Source organism: Musca domestica, unplaced genomic scaffold (genome assembly GCF_030504385.1).
Source record: "Musca domestica strain aabys unplaced genomic scaffold, Musca_domestica.polishedcontigs.V.1.1 10, whole genome shotgun sequence".
In the NCBI taxonomy this organism is placed as follows: domain Eukaryota; kingdom Metazoa; phylum Arthropoda; class Insecta; order Diptera; family Muscidae; genus Musca; species Musca domestica.
The window spans coordinates 4,080,970-4,096,744 of NW_026712115.1; the positions used below are offsets into that span (position 1 = coordinate 4,080,970).

General features: G+C 33.7%; 1 long non-coding RNA gene across 2 annotated transcripts in view; it reads right to left on the reverse strand.

The window, feature by feature from the left end:
• LOC131803849 (uncharacterized) overlaps nt 1-15,775 on the reverse strand; it is a 57,572-nt gene that overhangs the window by 23,300 nt on the left and 18,497 nt on the right. The window lies entirely within an intron of this gene.

Genomic DNA, 15,775 nt, shown 5'->3' on the forward strand with positions numbered 1-15,775 from the left:
TGTCTTATTTCTTTGCACTTCCTGTTTTGTTGTAAGTCGTTGTTGAATCTGCTTTGATTCTGACATGAGAGACACAAAAAAGTTCTGATGCTGTTGGGAACATCAAACATAAAAACTTTACAACTAACTGGATTAACCACAAGACCATTGTCGTCATAAAAATCACCGACGACATTTTGTTATATGTTGTTGTTAAAAACGACACAGTCCAAAGGATATGTCGTGTTCGCAGCATGTATTTATCAAAGAGCTGAAAGAATTGTGTTTTAATTTTTGGAAAAGATACCATACAATTGCAAGAGTGACAGCAGAAAATATTTCATTATCGCCGGCGGTTCTTATATTGCATTTTTAAAGCCTGATTAACTATTGTACATTGTAAGTATATTGTAGGTAAGTATATTCTAGATGATATTGCATTTGGAGACATCCACAAACAATTTTAAGTAATGATGACGGAATTTGAGAGTGTGTGTGTAAATTTTATATAGCTTGGACGGAAACACCTACATCGACTCCAAATGTCCCGAAACAAATTTTACAAAAGAGACCAAGGTTCTAAAACGATTACTTCCGTAAGGCAGTGTTGTACTGTGCCAAATAATAAATACCCTCTGTAGCCTCAGGCTATATTAATATCGAAGTATGCGAAAAAAAATTGTGATTAATATTGAATTAGCACTTTTTCGGTCCACGCTAAGGCCTACAACCGTACCTCCCGATTTTTGGTACTTTGAAATTTTTACCTACAATTTCCAACTAAATTTTCAGTAATTAGATAGGTTAGGTTAAAGAACGCGCAGTTATCATTTGGTAACCGCTCCATTCGGAGACCTATATGTCCATTGTGTTCATCCTAGAAGAATATTAAGAAAAAGGGATATAAGGGGGTGAAGATATAAGATAGAGTTATAGAGTGTGACCTACTGCTAAGGAATTTGCCATGTCGTCCACGGAGAGGCGGCCAGAAAGATAGACGGGAAGCCATCGCTAATACGACATAGAATTGTATGCTGATCAAGAATTTATATATTTTGTGTGGTCGTAAACGTATATTTCTAGGCGTTACAAACAGAATTGCAACCATAATATACCCTCGATTCTATGGTGGAGGGTATAATAAACCGAACATGGAATTTCTTTCATGGCATTTAACAAATGAAATGAAGCCACTTGATACCAACCATCACATTATCCTTTGTTGGCCTAGTCACGTAACATCGAAACTCTCATCTTCCATAGCAGCAGGAAACGCCAAATAGCGCTGTTACTATTTTACGATATGGCCATTGTCCGTGTGGAATGTTAACTTTTTTGTACAGACTGCTTAACAAAAGTTCCTCTATTCTTGAACTTAAAGGCGTGCACGCCAATTGTAATCAAGTATTTATGAAGCCGAAAAAGGCTATAGCAACATGGGCGGCGACATGCATCGCCAAATAAAGACTTTTGTAATTTGTGCAAACCAAGTAGAGAAGTGTTGAATAAATGTTTAAAATGTCCTGTCAAGTCCATGTTCGGCATATTCTATTGTTGAACATTGTGTGTGAAATTAGGAGTGTATTTGTAACAAAAACTGTATAAACATTTAAAGAGAACAAAAGATAGAGTGTTTATGCTCATTTAAACTTTGTAATATAAATTGTGCATTTAACAATGGAAAACATTTCTTTTGGTCTTTGAGTGAAGACAGTTATTCAGTGTAGGAAGTTACAAAATACTACAAGAATCACAAGCAACGAATTTATAAAAAAATAATAATGTAAAAAAAATCCTGCAGAAATATTTTTATTTAGATGTTTTAAACATAACAACAATGTAAGCAGAGTTTAGAAAAAATTTGTTCGAATTTGTTTACACTATGTGTTGGGGGTATTATGAGTTTGATTGGGCCAAAAATTATGTAACACCTCGAAATATTGATTTCCCACATAGGAAAGTATATATGGATCTTCCTATCCCACCGAGTTGATTTAATCTAGCTATGTATGTCCGTCTGGCCGTCTGTCCATGTTAATTTGTAAACACTCTACAGGTCGCAATTATGGTCCGATTTAGAATGGAGGTGGGGCTAGGGTCAGAATAGAACTCTATTTTTTTGGAGATGATCGCATAATATTTAAGGGTCGAAATGGACCAAAAACTGAAAAAATGTCGTATTTTGCAGTAGCTATACAGGTCGAAATTAGTAGCATGTAGCTAGAGTTTAGGGCGGGGAAGAAGCCTACCAATTTGGGTGGTCATTGGATAATATTTAGCGGGTAAAATAGACCATATCTTTTGTGTTGAAAAAATTCCAAATTTTTCATTAAACCGCGAATATTTTAAATCTCGGCAAAATCACAAAGCCATGACAAGGTTACTTCTGATCTTTACATTGATGTTAACATCCAACAAAACGGATATATAGCAAAATATGTACGATATATATGTCTATCAAAGAAGATATGCTTGATAGATCTCTTATATGTCGAAAACGGCTGAACTGATTTCGACAGTTCTCAATAATTCAGAATGGCCTCTTGGCAGGAAAGAAACAAGGTCTAAAAAATCGCATAAAAATATCTCTCTTAAGATGAAAATATTGATTTTGTACAATTTACTCATATTTTTTCAATTTTGTCACATTTCTGGCATATTTTCATTTTGAATTAAACATTTGGTAATATTTCTACAGCTAATAAAACTAAGTTGTTAGGATATCAGGATATCATATACAGATCGGATTTATGGCCCGATTCTAACGAAATTTTGCATGGTGATCAGATGAGGGTCAGAATAGAAGCCTACTATTTTTGGAGATGATCGCCATATATTTAGGGGTTGAAATGGACCAAAAAACTACAAAATTGTCAGCAGGTCGTAATTATTGCCCGATCCTCACGCACATTTGAATGGGGGTTACCGGGCATTGCAAAAGCCAAACAGTTTTGGATGGCCATCCAAAAATATTCAATGTGGTAAATAGTTTGCCAACTTTTGTAGACAAAATACGAAAATGTCCGTTCCAGTGACTTTTTGGAGAATTCACAAATACAGGAAAGACGCACTTCCGACTATTTCGTTAACCCTGATTTCGTTGAAGAATATAGTCAAATGTCTGTATCTCATATAGATGCGTTTCAGTTAAAAACCAGTAATAAATGTTAATCTTTTGTCACTTCTGAGAGATTATAGGTCTTTGGGAAATATTGGTTCCAGATCTAGGAAGACCATTTACGTGTAACATCTTCCTATTCTATTATTCGAAAATTAGAGAACGAAACCTAATGGTTTTCTTTTATTATTTGTCACAGTATCTTGTGGAATTCTTTCGAGTATCTCGCCTATATAGACTGTATCGTTTATTATAGTGTTGTAGGGTATTCAACGGTCGGCCCCGCTCAACTGTAGCCTTTGCTTACTTGTTTTCCATAATATTATATTCTTTGGGAAAAATGTCGATGGAAGTAATATTCTAGATCAAATTTCTTATGAAGTGTCTGAACAAAAGAAATATATATGCTTAATATGTATCATTATAAAATATATTTTATAACTTTCTTATTAAACTCACAAAATACATTAACTCTCCTTTGTCACAGTGTAATTAAAGAAGTAACGGCCGGCCGAACTTTTTATATGCTCCACCATTCGGAAGGAAAAAAATTTAAAAAAATCCGTCGAAAAATACAAACCTTTGTATGGGACCTATATGAAGACGAGGTGCTGGATAAATAATTTCCTGTCATAGGCTGTAGTACCGATTACGATCTTTAAATACAAAATGTAGAAATACCGAATATCCTGGGGGAGCGTTTTATCCTGAGCGTTGCTATACTAAAATGTAGGCCTGTATAGACAATTCTCTTTCAGTGGGTAAAGTACTCAGAGAGAATTCCTTGTGTGGATATTCAGACTATTGCATTGAAAATGTGGCTTAAATAATCAAAATACCGAATATTGTGCCATTGTATGGGGGCTATACGATATCGTGGACCTACGTCGAAAATTCATTTTCACGGGAAAAAGTACTCGCAGAGAACTTCATGTGTAGACTTTCAGATAATGCCATTGAAAAATGTCAAATTAAAATCATAAAAATACCGAATATAGGGAACTGCAGTTATATAGGGGATATACGAGATCGTAGACCTACAGGGTGTGATAAAAAAAAACTGCAACCTAATTCAAACTGCTGTCATTTATAAGCCACTCGTCCGACATCTGTTAAAATTATTCCAATGACAGCTCATTATATTGTTTACAAGCATACAAAAAAAGCATTTTGGTGTGAATTTTCGATCTTGACCTGCCTGCAGCCAAAAGACTGATCAAAATTTTAGCTTCCTATCTTAATTCGTTTTGACTCTACCGTGATTACAACAGACGGACGGAATATACTGTGTATGGTGGAGGGTATAAATAACAATATGTAGTGCTTCATCCTATCCTTAAATTGTTTATTCTTAATTAATTGTATAATTGGTTGCTTCATTTTCATACCTCCGCCATATGGAGGATATATTAAGTTTGTCATTCCATGTATAACTCAACGAAATAATGATTGAACATTCAACAAAGTATATATATTCTTGATAAGTGTAAAATACTAAACTGTTTAAGTCATGTCCATCCATCTGTTGTAATCATGGTAGAGTCCAAACGACTTGCGATTTGAAACAGAGATTTTACAAAGATATATCTTTTTTCTGGAAGCCCCTATATAATGACACCACTCGATATTCGGTATTTTAACGATTTAAGGCACTGAAGTGTTTAAAATGCAGTATTAAAAGTCCGTAATGGAATCTACTTATGGTGGCAGAACATTGTCTATATTGGTTCACGATTTTCTATGGCCCAATTTCCTGAAATTACCTTCATTTATGCAGTATTTCAGAGATTTTAGCCACACTATTCAAAAGAATAGATTTAAATATGGTACGTGAAACTTAAAATAAATACATAACAACTCCAATTGTTGGAAATTGTAAATTTACGTTCACGTATTGATGCAGCCACCATATAGCGGTACCGCCAGACTTTTACTGTGTTCTGCAACCGTTTCTTCTGGCAATTTCAGTTTAAAATAGAACTTGTTTGAATATTGAATTGCGATAATTTTTGTAAGGTTTTTTTTTTTATTTACCCCATGTTGTAGGGTACTAAAAAATCGACCCTGCCCGCTTTTTAGATGTTTCTTTGTTTTAACTTTATTTAAAACTAAAAAATAATTGTTCATTTAGATTTTCGTATTCATGCTGCATATCTCTTTTATAAGCATCTAGTCTAATATCAATCACAAAATAAATGGAAACGTTTCACTGCACATAAGTTTTAATTGCTTGCCCAAAATTGTGTTTAGGGAGAGCATTCTGTGCTCTACGACCTAACATTTTCTGTCTATGCTTAAATATGTTCTGTGGAAAATTTTTCTCATTATAGCAAAAAATACCAAATACAATAGCAGCCCCAGCAGTTCTTACTCTCTCTCTCTCTCTCTCTCTCTCTCTCTCTCTCTCTCTCTCGATACCCAGTAAATATTGTGTACTATCTTGTTATCCTTAGCGGATTACTTGCGATATATAGCTTCTTAAATAGCCATAATAAAAATTCCTTTTTAAATTTGTTCAGCTCATTACACATCGTACATAGAGGAGTTTTTTAAACGTTTCTGATATCAGACAACATTTCTTTTTATTTCGATATGAAAGTAAATAACACAATCGAAAGAAATCCATTCGTCGGTCATCTAGTTTTGTGGGAGAACTATTGTGACGAAATACATTTTTGAATTTACTTTAAATATGTTTGTCCTGAAACCGTAGTTGAAATTAAACTACGCTTGCCAAAAATGTCATTTTTATTTTTGGATGTGAATAGATACATATCTCCAAAACGTAATGTGCATAAAGAAATTGTGGAATGAGAAGATAGTATTTACTTCATATTATGCTCTAAATTTTTGTCACCCATCTATTTGCTTGTTTTTAAAGTCCATGAGTAGTTTCTCTATTTTATTTCCATGTCTCAATTTTTCTGGCCTAGTATTTTAATTTGTCTACTTTACATTAACTTATTTTACATTTCCACAGATAAGTGTTATTATTTGTATTCTTTGGATTTTACAATTGATCATGCAGTTTCTTATTCAATTGTGTTCAATTGCCACGATGCAGTTAGTTTTGGGTTGGATAAATTGCCCTTACCCTACAGTTGAAACAACAGAAACAGTAAAACTAGAAACCAAAATGTAGTCGAATGAAAACCTTTAACAGCCACATGACTCAGTTGCAAATGCCACCAAGCTGGAAAAAATCACATTTAATTCGTCACACTTGTCCTAGTCACAATCTAACAAAAAACCTACACCAACAAACTGCAGATGTATATAACTTTGTATTCAATCAGCTTTTGTAAAGACAAAACTTTTTAGCATACAGGGTGAGATGAAAAAACTGCAACCAAATTCAGACTACTGTTAAAATTATTCCAGTGACAGCTCATTATATTGTTTACAAGCGTACAAAAGCATTTTGATGTGAATTCTCTAGAAAAAAATTTATTCGTGATGGAATTCATGCGTGGTAGTGTGATTTCTTTATATCGTTTACCAGCATTTAAATGTGAATAAATCTTTTGTGTCTCGTACCATCGCTCGTAGCCCTGATACTGGTAGCGAAGCCCGACGTCAAGGAAGTGGACGGAAGAAAACAGCAACATCAGCAGAAATGGTTCGAAAAAAAAGTAGCGACTAGATCGAAACCCGCGTCGCAGTAGCCGAAAAATGGCTCGTGAGTTGAACATATCGCAATATTCCATTTGGCAAATATTGAAATGTGAGTTCGGGGTAAAATCATTGAAATTCCAAAAAGTGCAAGAACTTACACCGCAACAGAACGAAAATAGACTCAAACGAGCTAAAGAGTTGCTTCGCATGGCCGAAAGTGATGAACTGCCGAATTTGGTTTTCTCCAATGAGAAAACATTCGTTGTCCAGCAGTTTGTTAACAAACAAAATGATCGTGCTTTCTTGCCAAAGAGGTCATCTGAAAATGTGCTCCTTCAATTGACCATGGTGATGGTGTGGGCCGCCATAACAGCCGACGGTCGCTCTCCGCTCGTATTAATCGACCGTGGCATTAGAATAAATGCCGAATATTATTGCGAACATATTCTGGAGGGTGTATCAAAGCCTTGGGCACGCAAATATTTTAGCCGCAGACTTTGGGCATTCCAACAGGACTCAGCACCATCGCACTCAGCACGCTTCATCCAAGAATGGTTACTAAATGAGGTCCCTAGCTTCATTTCCATTGCACCAAAATCTCCGGATTCCAGTCCGTTGGACTATTGTGTCTGGAGTATTTTGGAAAGCAAGGTTGGCATTAAAAAATACCAAAGAGTCGATCACCTCAAGCAAGCAAATCAAAACTTATTCTAAAATTTAATGCTATTTCCGACATTTTTTGCTTACTTGAGTAAAATTATAAAAAAATGTAAAAAAGATGGCAGTTTATTTTATCTCACCCTGTATATATGTATGTGTGCGTGTAAACAATGACAGAAAATACAACTATTTATTTGACGTTGTACATTGGAAACAGAGTTTTATTTCAAAGCTAAGCAAATAGAGATTGAATGCCTACAAATTTTGTATGTGTGGGAAATTTGCGACTCTGGCGCTTATTTCATTTGATTTTCTTCCTCCATTTTTCGGTTGTTGCTTATCCGTTACTGTTTCTGATGGAATGTCCGAAATTGAATTTTCAGGTTGGGATCAAATCTAATTTGTTACAAAGTGGAACTAATTTTGGGTAATAGTTGATAGGTAGTTAAAGAAAATGTTACAATACTCCTCTGAGCTTTATTCGTAATAAAAGGGGCAAAAATATTTGAAGGACTAAATTTTCCTGATAGATGCACAACAGTTGGCAAGTTAATTTATTGTCTGTGTATCGTCAATTCACTCTTCATTTGGAAACTTCCTGCAGCAATATACATATGTATATCAGTTTGTCGGTAAGGACGAGATTTAGAAGACAATACTGATGATACCAATTACAAATAATCAACTGGTAGTTATGGTTCAAAAATGTACACATTTATAGGAGGACTTTTTATTCTTAAGTCCTTAACCCATTGAATTTCCTAACATATCGCTCATTTACTGAAAAAAAGACAGTTGATTAGATTGAATTGTGATTTTCAGAATAAAAAACTATATAACACATTAATTAGTTATATTATGTACAATTATTTGCATAGAGGTCGCAAAATTGAAATACCAAATATTTGTGCAGTATCAAGCATCCTTTGAAATATTTATGTTCTCAATAAACGCTATCGCTATGGACATTTGATATAAATATAAATTAAGATTCGTGGAAAATGTAAATATTGCCCCTTATGTGGGTTTTACCAAATTGTGGGCCCATATTGAGAGTTTTCTGCAGGGAAATCGTCAAAATATAGCTTATTTGATATCCAAAACCCATAAATGAATTTAAAGTTTGAAGTCCCTATACATTTTAGCTACATAATATTTAATTCTTACATATTTTAAATGTTGTAAAAATCCTTGTTTTTTATGAATACAGAGGGTTCACTGTTGATATTTCAATATTTCTTTAAACTTAAGATTAAGATCGCGGATTTGCCAAGCCCCAAAAAAAAAAAAAAAAAAGAATAATATCGTTAAAATAGTCAAAATATCGAATATAGGGAGGTACCGTTATATAGAAGCTATACGACCTGGACTGGTATATGAAATTTTCTGGTAGCCATTAGGAACTTTTAATTCCAAATTTGTAACACTTTCGGTGAAAAGTTTGACACAAAACACCAAAAACATTTATGTTAAGGCTAAACCAAACTTGGACCTACTCGGCCGTAAAATCAAACACACATCTGAGTAAAATTTTATCAATCTACTTAATTTTGATCGGTAGCCAGAGTCTAAAATGTGTATTTCGAGGGTTTACAAACGCATGACGAACCTAATCTTAACTTAAAGGAAATATATCTCCACTATTTCCATTGGATGCCTATTTCATATTTATACTCTACAACACTATGTGTTGGGGGTATTATAAGTTTGATTGGGCCAAAAATTATGTAACACCTCGAAATATTGGTTTCCCACATAGGAAAGTATATATGGATCTTCCTAGCTCGCCGAGCTGAGTCGATCTAGCTATGTATGTCCGTCCGTCTGTCCATGTTAATTTGTAATCACTCTACAGGTCGCAATTATGGCCCGATCTTCACGAAATTTAGAGTGGAGGTGGGGATAGGGTCAGAATAGAACCCTATTTCTTTTAGAGATGGTCGCCAAATTTTTAGGGGTTGAAATGGACCAAATACTGCAAAAATGTCGGATTTTGCAGTAGCTATACAGGTCGCAATTATAGATCAATCGACGCGGAATTTCGCATGTAGCTAGAGTTTAAGGCGGGGAAGAAGCCTACCAATTTAGGTGGTCATCAGATAATATTTAGCGGGTAAAATAGACCATATCTTTTGTATTGAAAAAATTCAAAATTTTTCATTAAACCGCGAATATTTTAAATCCTGGCGAAATCACAAAGCCATGTCAAGGTTACTTCTGATCTTTACATTGATGTTAACATCCAACAAATCGGATATATAGCAAAATATGTGCGATATATATATGTCCATCAAAGAAGATATGCTTGAAAGATCTCTTATATGTCGAGAACGGCTGAACTGATTTCGACAGTTCTCATTAATTCAGAATGGCCTCTTGGCAGGAAAGAAAAAACGTCTAAAAAATCGTATAAAAATATCTCACTAAAGCTGAAAATTTTGATTTTGTAATATTTTCTCATATTTTTTCAATTTTGTCATATTTTTGGCATATTTTCATTTTGAATTAAACATTTGGTAATATTTCTACAGCTAAAAAAACTAAGTAGTTGAGATATCAGGATATCATATACAGATCGCATTTATGGCCCGATCCTAACGAAATTTTGCAAGGTAATCAGATGAGGGTCAAAATAGAAGCCTACTCTTTTTGGAGATAATCGCCATATATTTAGGGGTTGAAATGGACCAAAAAAACTGCAAAATTATCAGCACGTCGTAATTATCGCCCGATCCTCACGCACATTTGAATGGGGGTTACCGGACATTGCAAAAGCCAAGCAGTTTCGGATGGCCATCCAAAAATATTCAATGTATGAAGGAGTTTGCCAAATTTGTAGACAAAATACGAAAATGTCCATTCCAGTGACTTTTTGGAGAATTCACAAATACAGGAAAGACGCATTTCTGACTATTTCGTTAACGCTGATTTCATTGAAGAATATAGTCAAATGTCTGTATCTCATATAGATGCGTTTCAGTCAAAAACCAATAATAAATGTTAATCTTTTGCCACTTCTGAGAGATTATAGGTCTTTGGGAAATATTTGTTCCAGATGTAGGAAGACCATTTACGTGCAACATCTACCAATAAATTGGAAATGAGCAAATTAGTTTAAGTTGCTATTATTCGAAAATTAGAGAACGAATCCTGATGGTTTTCTTTTATTATTCGTCACAATATCTTGTGGAATTCTTTCGAGTATCTCGCCTATATAAACTGTGTGGTTTATTATAGTGTTGTAGGGTACTCAACGGTCGACGCCGCTCGACTGTAGCCTTTGCTTACTTGTTTTTTACTAATGTTCTTAAAACTTTTGTTAATGAAGAAGATGATTTGTTTACTTTACCTTTGCTTGAATTATTCGGATCAATTAGTAACCTAGTTTGTTTTAGTAAGGTGTGAGTGTGAGTATGTTTGTACTCAGACGATTCTTATCCTGACCATTTACAAACATTGAAGTTTAGGAATGGTTTTAATAATGTGAGGCATTTTTAAGCAATTCAACAACAATCGGTTTACTAACATTTTGCATTTAATCGCTATTTTATGTATTTCTTTTATCCGTCTGCTCCATCAGTCAGGATAAACTTTGACAAATACTGATATTTCAGCTTGCTTGTTTTAATTTTCCTATTTTCCTAAAATTGGTTACAAAAATGACAAAACATACCCCAATTTTAAAAACCTCTTTAGTCTCTAACAATTCAAGTTAGATTACCGATCCTTTCATATCCTAATTAAGAATCTAATTCGGTTGCAGTGGAAGTCTCGGTTTATAATTTCGGAAATAAATAATAAAAATAACACCTCCGACATGTAATAGGCACGGTTGCAATATTGAATTTATTAATAATTACTAGTTGGCCCGGTCCGCGTTGCCGGCCCGTACTTCCAGTCTTTAATACAAAGTTTGTATAACATAATAATTCACAAATCTGGCTTATAAAGGTGCACATATTTTAGTATAAATATTGACTCGACTAAATAGAAATAAATACCCATGGAAGGAGGGCAGAATAATTTCAGAATAGTCCAAGTTAATTATGCTTTTACACTCATTACATTAGCACCTCAAATTGTGCATTACAGTTCCCATAAAGTCTATGTTCTTGTTCATAGTAAAAGTCAATGACATTTAAGCAATGCCCGAGTGTTTGTTCGCCAATCGGTAAAAATCACTTTAAATCGGCCGACCTGGGGACTATACCAAAATATCTACTGTTGGCATTTTTCTATAAGATAAGGTTCTCTACTCACAGAGTAGCCTAAATACAGCAAAATCGATTGGAAAGTTTGGTCAAGACCCTCAAAATAGAGAATCTAAGATGTCAAATAATGACCAATAGAAAAACGTGGCCAAGACCCCGGTAATAACTGAAATTAGGGATACATTCATATGGGGGTTATACCAAAACGTGGCCCAATACTTATAGTTTTTTGAAAGGACATTTTCTTCAATCTACCCTTAAATAGGGCCTATACCAAAATGTAGACCGACATGACCCATATTTTGTTCATATGATTCTACATGTAACCTATTGAATTGAATCAATGTTAAAACTCTATCATAAATTTTTAAAAGTATAGAGAAAGATAATTGAGGCCATTTCTTTATGGTTAAAGCTATAATGGGTTGTAACCCAAAACCCCCACTTAGAATTTCCCAACCCCCAGATTGGTTGTTGCAATGTAATTACTCGTTATTGCGCATAGTCCCCCTATATCGGTACCTGCGATTTAAGTATGTTGAAGGTTTCGGAAGAGCTTTCGGAGGACATGTATCCTTATTAAATTTTTAATTCGTTCTACCATTCGTATTGTCTGCATATTGCATTCGGCATTTCACTGATTGTTCATATTCATTTTGAATTCACATTGGACAGATTATTGCCATATGAAAAAAGTAGGCCCACTCAACATCGTATTCCGCACTAATTTCAAGTTCTTCATCTTTCGTTTAGATTTCAAAACAACAAAAAATTTACATAACCATTCAGCATGTCAAATTGAAAAAAAAAAAATATTGAAATATAGATCACAAAAACATTTTTTATATATTAATTGGCTTGTTTTTACGCTATGGATTTATGGATTGGATTTTAATCTTCTCTGCCAAGAGACCATTCCGAAATGGTGTGAATCGTTAAAATCATGTGGGCTGGCCACATAATTTGGTACTATACCCTTCTGTAATTTCCGTTCTCAAAAAAAAAAAAATCGAGTCAATTCAATAAAGTTAATCAAATTGAAAAAGCTGTTCGTACGCGATAAAAAAAGTTCCACTTATCCAATAAATACATAAAATTTATAAATAACAGTTTGTTCCGTTGTCGCTTTGTACTACCCAAAAAGATCTACACATCATATTAGAATTAAAAACAAACACTACAAATGTACATTCGAAAATAGTAACTCAAAATGAAAAAATCATACAAAATAAAACATTACTATTGTACATTCCAAAAGTCAAACTGAAAAAATTCAAATTTCACATTTTTACGCAAGAGACAATTTCGAATATGTCTGAATCGTTAAAATCAGACCAGCGGTTCTTGAGTTATAAGCGTAGTAACTAGCATAGATTCGTCGGAGGTCACAAAAATCAAATCAAAATAGTTAGAATTATGTCTAAGATGGTTGGTGTTGAAACGAGTTATACCGGTCCAATACCAATTCCTATATTGCGAGAGGAGAGGGCTTCACGACGATCTAAAAAAAACCTTAACTTATGCAGATATTTCCACAAGATATTCAAAACTTGGGAGTACATTTTAATCATTTTAATGCTTTGTCAGAACGTTTAACGTCGTACTTTTTGTTGCAGCTCATCAAAGTTAGTAAGTAGCACTTCAAAATTCCAAGAAAGTCACAATAGATGAGCTTACCTTCAGCGGTATTTATAGTCTCCACTAATGTATGGGAAATAATAAGACTCCGTTTGTAACAGCTTTAAATAACAAATTTTGAGATATTTGCAAGGATACAAGAGTATATGCCGTTAGCGTTGCCCGCAAAATAACGCAAATATGCGAACAAAGACGCAATGTACCGAGGGAGCTGGAAGCACCGATTCTTCCAGGAAATCTCTAATAACAACACGGACTGAGAGAGAACCCGGAGAGTGTTGTGAGGAATTGACTTGAAAAGGCAGCTTAAGGCCTGAGTTGTACGAATGTAGGTTTCAAGGAGAGGATATCTTTAGGTTTGAAAGGCTTTCTCCCTAAAGCTCGAGTCAAGCGAATGTTCGCTCTCTGAATCCTTTGACAATGTGTAGTCTACATTTTCGTAAAGACTCTATAAAACTGTAACCAACAATATTCTGTATTTTGATGATTAATGCCATATTTTACGATAGAAGTGTTTAAAATTAGGTATTTATATTTCGTAATGGGTACCACATCCTATGACAGAATATTCCGGATTTTAACCATATTTTTAACAGAACTATCTCAAAAGTAGTAAATAGAGTTTGAAATAAGATTTTTCAAAAACTATTTCATATTTTTCTTTTTAATATAAATATATGCAGACTAGCTCTATATATGGGGGTACCTATACCTGATTGGTGGCAATAATAATCTTTTACTGGACATGGTACCGATTTAGTATTGTAAATATAAGTTTAAATAATATGCAATTAAATAAACAAAATGAACGAAGCAGCAAACAAAGCTAATAAATGTTTGTGACGTGTGAAAAGTCAAAAATGCGTATAATTTACATCTTCGTTTTATTGTGCAATGACAATTAGAGGAATGATGTTTAAATAGCTGTAGTTTGCTATTTCAACAGAAAATAAAACCGAATTTGTGTTTGAGCGATAAAATATAATCTACCGCTATACATGTGCATTAAAAATTTTTAAGATAGTATTCTTTCTTCTGTAAAATTTAAAATTGTAAAATATTTTGAAATTTATTGAAATTATGATATCAAAGCGTTAATCGAGCCAATTTCTTTTGATATATAAATTTGCAACAGTTATTGCGATTGTAAATTGGTTGTCATTTAGTTTTTTAAAGGTTAAAACAACTTTAATGTAATATGAATATATTACGAGAAAGACTTTCATATATTTCGAAAATTTTTGAATTGTGAATAATTTTTATATCATATTTTTATACCAACAAAAAAATGTAGCCCAGCGATTTCTTATACATTTGCATAATTTGAGCCCATAATGTTACGTGAACATTACAAATGGTTCATTTAAAATTCATTAGAGTTTATTTATTGCTAACAATAACTTTACACATTAAAAACTAATTGAGTGCATTTGTCATAAGCAAAAACAAAGCAGATATAAGAAAAGATTCTTCTTAACGAAAACAATGTTAAGTACAATGAAGGTATTTCCAAGAATTCATTACAAATGCAACCACATCGACACCAACGTCTACATTGAACAAAGTCATGTATTTTCCTGGAAGTCAAACAAGAGTTCATATGGAACAACCACCCATAATTGAACATAACCATTCTATGACTTATAATTTTTAATGGAAATTCTTTTATAAAGTCTGTACTGCAGAATAATATAATCATCCCTGCCAAAAAAGAGTAAAGGAAAGAGTAATTTTCAATTTTTATTTATTTATTTTTTTTTTATTTACCCGACAATTTTCAATATTTTAATTCTAGCCTCGATAGAATTCGGCAAAAAAAATTATATAAAAATACATAAGGTTTGTTTGTATATACTGCAAGGCTACTAGAAATGATATGAAAAACCAGTAAAGAAAGTATTAAAGTCGGGCGCGGCCGACTTTATGATACCCTACACCACTTTGCTAATTTAGTAGAGCTCCGCATAACAATTAAAAGTTTTTATGGGAGAATCCAATCATACACGCTATGAGTATAATTATAATTTAAAGTTCAATGGACTAAATATCCCGAAGCATTTGTATCTTTATACCCTACACCACAAGGTGGTCAGGGTATTATGCCTTTGTGCATTTGTTTGTAACAGGCAAAAGGAAACGAGATAGACCCATAGTTCCTTTTGATGATCTGCATAGAATCACATTCTGAGTCGATTTATGCATGTCCGTCCGTCCGTCCGTCTGTTCATGTATTTTTGTAAACAAAGTACAGGTCGCATTTATTGCCCGATCCAGATGAAATGTTGCAAAGATCTTTTGTTTGGCCCAAGGACGAACACTATTGAAATTGGAGATAATCGGTCAAAATTTAGATATAGCTCCCATATATATCTTCGTCCGATTTGCTTTTTATTGTGCACCAAAGGTGTAATATCAGCCCGAATTGTATGGAATTTTGCATATGCACCCAAATTAGGCCTGGAAATATGTATGCCAAATTTGATCGAAATCGGTTCAGATATAGCTATAGCTCCCATATATATTGTTCATCCGATTTGTTACTTTTGTCCACTGC